A 9,856-nucleotide genomic window follows, 5' to 3' on the forward strand; every position below is an offset into this window, starting at 1 on the left:
CGTTTTTTTCCGGAACAAAAATTTTAACGTTCATTATGACATTTAAAACTAAAGTTGCACAAATGAAGAACAACAGTATCTTATAGCCAGGCTCTTCAAAGTTACCCTAAATTAGTCATAGCCGCTAAGAGGTTCCGAAAACCAAACTTGATCCTTGGTCAAGGCAATTAAAGCGGCATGAGAGAAGAAAATCGATGGCATGTAACCTGGAGAAGTCTCTCCAAGATTTGAAAATTGCGTCTTCAAGAATGATAATTTTATGGTCACCTGTTGTCGAACTAAAAGCTTGGGTGGAACCTAAAATTAAAGTGATCGAAATCAAAGACCTATAAAGGCCAGGAAAGCTGTTGTGTTGCATTCCTAGTATATACAAAATCCAAAACCCAACCACGAAAGCGGGAGTACGAAAGGTTATCGATGTCAAAGAAAGTAGACAAGCTACCCAAATCGTAATAACTGCAGAGCCAGGAGTGTTCGACGGTCTCAAGAAATTCGACTGCAAGTCAACCTAAGGGTTATGGTAAATCAATATGAAGATCCTCTCAAAAACAAAATTACATCCGTTGACAAAACTCTGTTCAGTTTACTGTTAGAGGATTATATAAAAAAAGCAAATCAGTTATTTATGAGAGTTCCGTAGAAACACCTAGAGCAGCACTTTATGTCAGGCGGTACCACATTTATTGGATCACCAAGATTCTTTTCTAGAAACTTCTAGGTAATAAAGACTGAGCACTATTTAGGGGGCAGGCGCCAACCTATGGTGATTGCTCAGCGTATCTACCATTTGACCCCCAGGATCCACCATTTAAGGAATGGCGAAATGTGGTGAAGTACTGCTGCATTAAAGGATGTTCATCTGGTCATCACCATTGCTTATCTGGTGTGATGATAACGCACATCATTCGACTTGCGTTAGTAGAGACACCAGCGACAGGGGTGACTATTTATTAGATTACCTCTTAACTACTGATTTAACTTGATTAAATCGAGTTAACGGACCTACCTATGTGACATCTAGATTCCTTGAGGTAATGGATTTGACCTTGTGCTTGATAAGTATTGACGAAGTGTTCAAGGGATAGCATGTATCGTCAGATGCGTCCCTATTGGATCATAAAATAATGTGCTTCTCCTTAAAAGCCGACAGAGCTGAGGTTCCAAGTTGAAGGAACCATAAACTCGAAAGACTTGCATACTTAAAAAAAGGATCTCAACAGCTTTCTGGGTGCGGTAGTGGGCTGAATCAACTCTATAAAACAACTCGAATTTATTGTCAACATTCTGCAAAAAGGATGCATAAAGCAGATGAGGAAAATCGTCCTCTTCATATTAGGAAAAGGATCCATGACAAAAAGCCTAAACGACAAAGCGCCCGTCTAATGAGAGACGCGATCCGTGAAAAAGGCCCGCTAATCAGAGAGCGAGTATGGGCGTGCTCATACATACATCCATCGCGAGAAAGCGAGTCGCTCTCTGATTCGCGAGCTTTTTGCACGGAGTGCTACTCTCATTGGGCGGACGCTTTGACGTTAGGGCTTTTTGTCACGGATCCTAGGAAAACGGACAGGGATGCATTTTGGTGGAATTTTAGACAGAAGGACCTGAAAGAGGACATTCCACGTTTTTTTAATAGGACTAAAAAGAATCGGAATTGGGATTTGTATACGGTAACCTTGAAAATATGTAATAATGAGATACAAAATGCCGCAAAGGACTCATGCAGGGGTTATTGGCAAGGAATATACAATGTACCTGACACTACTATACTTTAGACAACCTTTAAGGGTAATTCATCATTCAAAAGTTAAATTGCTAGTTACGGAATTAAAGCCATTTAAAGCTGCAGGAGATAATAAAATATTGCCTGCATTAATTCAAAAAGGATATTAGTCCGTGATGGGTCCACTGTGCAGCATCTTTAGAGAATGCTTAGCAAGGAGATAGAACCCGGTGGCAGACACTGACAGATCAGTTTCACCTATTTCATGCTGAAACAAGTAAAACAATTAGTGAATGTTTACTTAAAAGATGAAATCCTCATGGAAAAACTCTCCACGGGAATTAGTTTGCCTCTCAAAAAGGCAGATCTGCCGTAGTTGCTTTCAAAGAACTTACTTCCCGAATTAGTATTACAATACAGAAAGGTGAAGCAGAAACTGCAGAGTTTTTAGGTGCAGAAGGGGAAGTGGGAAGTGATACTCTAACTTAATTAATACAGGGTTCTGCTAAAATACGGAGCTAGCTCCACGACCAACAGGTGGATGCACTCTACGTAGAAAAGAAGAACGGAACATACTTTGCTACATGGTAATAAAGTGAAGGCCAAAGTTTCAACGGAATGTCTACCGGCTGAAGTTCTTCTATTCACTTAGTGGGCGCTTGTCATTGATGAAATGATTTATGTCTTAAACAAACTGGGGTTTCAAATTTAAGGCTATGTAGATGAACTGGTGATCCTGATAACAAGGAAGCATGAGGGTTCCATAGTGGAACTTAAGTTAACAACATCGTCCCATTGCACCTTTTCTTAAGGAAGATTACGGCAGTGGAAGTCTTTAGACGCCTAGTAAGGGGAAATCTACAGATGTTCAGATGGCAGATCTACATGATATTGGTAAGCGTATTCTGTGCAGGGATCATATTCTTGCTATGCAAATTGATGTTATGTTAAGTAAATTTTACTTCCTGAAACCTATCAATGTTCTCTTTCCTAAAAGGGAAGTGTGGCATGCAGAAGTGAGAAGAAAAGATTTATTTACACGAAAGTCTTGTTTGGTGTACATACCTCTACAGACTACTTGGCAACAGGACTGGAATCTATGTTAAAAAGCTCAGGACTGAGATAACAACAGCGTTGGGCATATTCCCTACAGTTTTATAGGCCGAAATGATAGCCATTAAAGCTCGCCTAGAGTAAATTTGTAAGCGAGCTTATAAAGGCCAGCCCATTTACATTTGTTGTGACAGCCTAGCAGCACTTAAGGCTCTTATATCTGAATGTTTCACTCACAGACTAGTTTGGAGATACTTTCAAGATCTCTCTTAGGTTGCCGGTAAAAACAATTTTAGTCTGAGCTGGGTTCCCGCCTATGAAGATATTAAAGCTAATGAGAGAGCAGATGCACTGGTTAAGGTGGAAGCTTTACAGCCTTGCTTCCCGAGGAAATGGTCCGGTAGATCTTACTTATCAAATAGCTGGCTAGCAAGAACATCTGCGACAAACGGTAGACAGTGAAATCTCAACTGTGCCTGCTAATAAGGATTTGGTTAGCCTTAGAAATTGGCAGCCACCCACTCAACAGAAACACCGTGGGAGGATAAAACTTGCGGAAGAATTTGGCTGCGAACTTTCCAAATATAAGAAATGTTTAAATGAAAAGATTTATCTAAAAGATTAAGGACATCAGAAATAATCTTCTTATCGCAGAAAACCGTGTAGTAAAAATTAAGCAGCAGGTTGATTTAGCGTTGAAAGATGTCAACAACGAATATCAGTTCGAGGAAGCCGCACCAGATGATCAAGCACCGGCAATTGATGTTTTTGCGTAACTTATGATGATCCAGTATCACCACATCCTTCAGAGACAGATGTATTTATTCAATCAGAAGCATATGACCTTATTCAACCAGAGACAGAAATACTTAAGTATCCAGAGATAGCCACAAGAATAAATGAGCAATATCTAGCGAAATATTTGTAAACAGGATGCTTTCTGCTTCTGAAATAGCTGCAATAAAAATAGAAGTGGAAAATCAGCTTCCTATTGATGAACTCCTTCTGAAAGATTTGGACAACGCAACGGAGACCTGATGAGGTTTATCAAGTACCAAATCTACTAGAGCCACATGTGGACATCATTAACGTTGATGTAAACAGTGAAATCCTAGAAAAACTACAGTTTGTGTTGGTTCACAAAGGTATTCTTTGACAAAGATGAACACCACAAAGGAACAGTTTCAGGTTATATTAATGATTTTCACAGGAAATCGTTTAATAATCGAAATCTAAATCAGGAAATCTAAATAAAAATCATGAGATCTCGAAGAATATATATAATTCTGAACAATTTTGTAATTATGTAAAATTGTAATTGTACAATTGTAATTATGTATTTAAAGACTAAACTAACTGCGTTAGAGGTGCAAGATCTTGTGAATCGCGCAACTGTGGCAACTGATGGAAGCTTGGGATGCTGAGCTAGGTCTACAAATGTAGCCTCTGCCCCAGAAAGGGCTCGCGATTTACCATGGAAGATCAAGTTGAATATGGATGTCAACAATGTCAGGTGTAAATTTGACCCCTTGAGTAAATATAAGAGAATAAATGGAAACAGAAAGTTTATACACCATGTTACCAAAATCATCCACCCTCGGTACATCGAGCCATTGACACCAGCAATACTGGACAATATTATAGACTCCCAAAGGCAGAGACATGATGCTCTTACTGCTAAACTTCATTGCTAGAAGGCAGAAAAATAAAACGTTCCAGGCAAATAAAAGAAGATTTTATATTAAACTGTGTGTAAAGTAAAATAACCCGAAGTCCCTCAATTGATGACTTGATGAACTATTGGTCGTGTGTTTAAGAAAAAACGTAATGAAGAAATTTAGACGCGCCGTAGTTCCAACTGTTGACGACAAGAGATAGCAATAACCCTAAAATGGAACTAACTAACATCACAGCTTCACTTTGCAAGGTGCTTTCAGAACATTATTGGATACCCACTCTGATGTCAGGCTTTATGCTTTACACACACACACACACACACACACACACACACACACACACACACACACACACACACACACACACACACACACACACACACACACACACACACACACACACACACACACACACACACACACACGTATATATATATATTGCCTAAAGCAGAAGCTCTAAATCCATCTGAATTTTGACCGATAGCCTGTCTTCTAACAATTTATAAATATCTTCCAGCTTTCAATGCAGATCAGGTATTTCCTCACTGCAACGCGAATGCCATCCTTACAAAAGAACAAAAAGGATGTTGTAAAAACTCGGGGGGCAGTAAAGACCTCGCCACCATAGACGCTCTCGCCATGAATCTAGCTCGTAAACATAAAAAAAAACTGGTACATGGCATACATTAACTACAAGCAAGCGTTTTCTTCTGTATCATATGACTATTTGCTCGAAGTCTTAAACATTTTTTAAACCTTCCTACGCATCATTGACTTCCTAAGTCATACGATAATGCTTTAGAGTAGAAAAATCAAATATTTTGATCATGGACAACCAAGGATAACTTGATCAGTACGCATTATTACGGGTATATTTTAAGGAGACTCCTTCACTGTACTATGGTTCTGTTTAGCCCTAAACCCATTGGACAAAACACTAAACAGTATGTTATATTTTTTTAGAATACATGATAATGAGGATTTTTATCGAGTGGCCCATCTTCTACACATGAATCGCCTGAAGCTATACGCTAGTTCAGACTAGAAACTGCAGCAAGTGATAGATGTAATAAAGCAGTTTTCTCATGATATCCACATGGATTTCGGACTAGATAAGTGTAGAACAGTGCATTTAAACAGAGGGTGGACTATGGAAGGTAGAGCTAAAGAGCGAGTTCGAGAATTACATGGAGGCAATGGCTGCGGGCGAGTCATATAAATATCTGGGTAGTTTCTAATTTAAGGGTATTGAACATACAATAGTTAAGAAATGCCTAACGGATGCATTTACTACAAGATGCAGATTAGTTCTGAAGAGTTCTCTTAAATCGGCAAACAATATCGGGACAATAAACACCTATGCCATCTCTGCCCTCAAAGCCTGATATTTTCCTCTAAGATCGGAAGACAAAAATAATTTAAGTGATCGAATTATCGCCACCAGCCAATGGTAATATCAAGGATATTGAGAAGGAAAGATCGGCGAAATATTCTTTTCGAGCTTCGCAGGCTGTACACTTTTAGAAATTTCCTCTAAACGATAAAGTCGGTCCTTTAATCGTTAATGTAGAATACTTTAAAAACAGATTCGTTTCACTCTTAAACGATATAGTTTAACACTAAAAGTACGCACTTCAATCGTTAAATGATTGCATTTTAAAAGCGTGATAATGGGATTCAACGCATGCGCGAAAAATTATTTTTCGGTTAGATACGTCCCATTTTACCCGTTAGACTGCACCTTCCACGCGTTAAAGTAGAATCGCTTATCGTTAAAACGATTCTTGGTTAAACGACTCGTACTTTAACCGTTGAAGGATCTGGTTTCAAACTGAATTCTCAAACGATGGCATTTTCACCGTAAAAGTATTCCTTTATCGTTAAGAGGAAATTTCTGAGAGTATACCGAGGCTACAAAGTCCTCTTGTAGTTCTTACAGTTGGCCGCCTTGAAGGCATGAAAGCTTCACTTCATTAAGAAATTCAAGAAGTTCACGGAATTCAATAAAATCACGGAATTCAAGAAATGCACGGATTTAAAGAAAATCAAGGAAAACACAGAATTCAAGGAATTTGCGGCATTCACGGAATTTAAGGCTATCACAGAATTCAAGCAATTCAATAAACTGAAGGAATTTAAGAAATTTGCGAAATTTATGGAACTCAATGAATTCACGGAATTCAAGGATTTCAAGGGATTTTCAGAATTCGCGGAATACCGGGAATTGATAGAATTCACGAAATTCTTTTAATACCGTGAATTAAGTTAATTACTTGAATTCTGCGAATTCTTTAAATTTCATGATTTCCGTAATTTCCGAAAATTCTGTAAATTCCTTAATTTAACTTTTGCACGTTATTCAAGGAATTAATGGAATTCGTGTAATTTAAGGAACTCATGGAATTCGTGTAATTCAACGAATTCATGGATTTCACCAAATTCATGGATTTCACGGAATTCTCGGAATTCAGGTCATTCACGGAATTCCTTGATTCCCTCGAATTTGGCAATTTCCTTCAATTTCGCAAATTTCTGGAATTCCTTAAATTCCTACAGTTTCTTGAGTTCTTCACACTTCCCGAATTCCTTCAATTCTTTGAATTGCATGAATTCTCTGAAATTGACTTTCGAAGATACAATGTGTTAATATCAATGAGTATTTACTTTTACAAAACACAACAAGTTTATCATGTTTTCAGGGCTTGAAAAGTTGATAATACTTTAATCTAGAAATTATCAAAATTGCTGTTTATTCATCTCAGGCTTCACAGTCTTTCCTCTTTTTCACCATTTTTTAAAAATGTGACTTGAAAAAATTAAAATAGAACATTAAGATATTCCAACAATTTCTGGTTGAAAGTTAATTCTCTTAAATTGTTGCAATTGACGTTAAGGTTGTCCCCTAGTAAGGTCACAGTTATTTGTAGGTTCAAATTTTAATTACTTTGTTGCATATTTAGCAATTTTTTAAAAACACGTGCATTACGCAACACTGCTCCTACTTAAGTCGCTGACCAATTTCTCTAACAGTGATCTCAAGTGAAAAGCTTCACCAAGTCAACAATTTGTTAGAAAATTCATTTAATTGGTCAATAGTTGCGCTACTTTGTTAAAAATCCCTTATTTGGTTTGAAGATTCATTATTTTGCCAGAAAACTCATTCCTTAGGCCGAAAATTGAACTATTTGGTTAAAAATTGGCTTTTATTGGTTGAAAATTATTTTTTTAAAGTGAAAATCAAACTATTTCATTTTGGTCCAACATTTTTTTTAAATTTTCATCTTTTATGATTGAGAAAGTATTCGAATTGTCCGAAATTTGACACTAAAGTTTTTCGACGGATCTCCACATTTTGTGACGCTCTGAATCCGAAAATCAAGTTTTTATGATGGCGTATGTTTGTGTCTCACAGTGGGAGGAAATGCACTTTTTTCGTTCAAAAATGTCTAGAGCCTTTAATTTTAGTCCGATTTTCATTTTCCTTAAAATTAAAGTTTATTAAATTCTGAAGAGCTTGACGTTCCGACCTTTTTTCTCCTCTATTTGTTTATTAATAATTTTTTTACTCAAAGTATGGACAAACTAAAATATTGTACAAGACAGTTTTTTATGCTTCAATAACCGATTAGGTAAAATTTATATTGTCTTAAATGAATTTTAAGGAATTCATAGAATACGAATAATTTGTTCATTATTCAATTTGTTTGTTATAAATAAATCTTATGAAGAAATTAGCAAATAGTTTTATTATCGGTTAAAAATTCTGTTTGCTAAGAGTGTTGTATATTAATTTAGGAATAAAATTTAATTACAAAACTAATTTAAAAGTTCATAATAACCATTGTTATAGGGGAACAGCGGGTAATGTGGCGCGGCGGCTAATGTGGCGCACCCCAATTTACAGAAATTGATTGATTTATAGCAAGAGGTATATACTGTACTATATTTTTTTATATGTATTGTTTTGTATAGTGAAAAAATTCGCTCAACAAAGCTAATCACTCAATTCTTATTATGAAAAGTTATTTTTGGGTGTTATGTGTGTATTTTTAAGGGGACCAGAAAGTAGTTAAAAAATACACTAGCATTTTTCCGGAATAAAAAAACATAATATATAACGTTTAAGTTGCACACAATTTAGAAGTAATTATTTAAACCCATCATTTACCCAAAATTAATTTCATTGAATTTCATAACTTGGCGTAGGTTTTCAACATATTTAACTTTTAACGGAGCTTTTTATAACATGTGCGCCACATTAACCGCCGCACCCCTAAACAATTCTTGTGGCAAAATATTAAAATTTGAGATTTTTTAAATTTGAAATATGAAATTAGGTATTTCTTAAAATAAGAAATATTGATTAATATTTGACAAAATATAACAATTAATTTTTTATACAGAAATTAGATAAATAAATTCAAAGTTTTGGCCCTTTCCCTCAGATTTTTTGTAGTACTGGAAATGTTTTAAGCTATTAGATAAACGACTAATAGTCTCTAAAATATTAGAAAAGTTAACAATAACCATTGTTATTAACGATTCTTGTGATAAAATTATTAAATTTAATGATTTATCAAATTCAAATTTTCTTTCATGGCTAGAATGAGTACAAATATTCCTGAATATAATACACCTTCAACAATATTAACTAAAATGTAACAATATGAATATTTATATTAAAATAAAATAAAAAATAAAAAACTTTAGCAGTTTCACGTAGCAAAAAATCTGGTTCCTTCCAATTCAAATTTTGATCGCACAAAAAATAATGAAAAATCCAAAATTCCATTTTGTGGTCAAGCTATGCGAGATGTGAAAAAATATGATTTATCCAAAATTGTGATCCCAAAAAAGATTTACAAATTTATTAATAATTACTTTTTGATAGGACGCGTAGTTTTGCTTTTAATCATAAAAATGACATTAAAAACAAAAATCAAGAATTTGGGGAAAAACGACAAAAGGTGCAAACACAAATTGATAGACAAAAGTTGTTCACCTGAAAAAGAGGTACAAATTTTTTATAATTTATTATGTCCTCATTATTTATGATTAAGGAAGTATTAGAATTGTCTGAAATTTGACACCGCAACATTCAAATTTTGAACAAAATACGCAAATACGAAAAAAGTCTTAAAGAGAAATGATAGCTTTTCAAAAATACTACAAAATTGTTTTGAAACATTTTTCAATAGGACTCCTCATTTCGTTTTTATTTATCGAAAGTATTATGCAGAAAATCGAAAATTCCAATATTGTGTCAAAAAATGCGAGATAAAAAAATAATAAAAAAACAAAAATCCTGTTTTTAACATAATAACACGAAATACAGAAAAAAATGTATGAAAAAAGGATTGTCGGTTTTTTATTTAATTTAAGGTAGTTCAGATATACATTTACA

This window comes from Belonocnema kinseyi, chromosome 7, assembly GCF_010883055.1.
Source record: "Belonocnema kinseyi isolate 2016_QV_RU_SX_M_011 chromosome 7, B_treatae_v1, whole genome shotgun sequence".
Classification (NCBI taxonomy): domain Eukaryota; kingdom Metazoa; phylum Arthropoda; class Insecta; order Hymenoptera; family Cynipidae; genus Belonocnema; species Belonocnema kinseyi.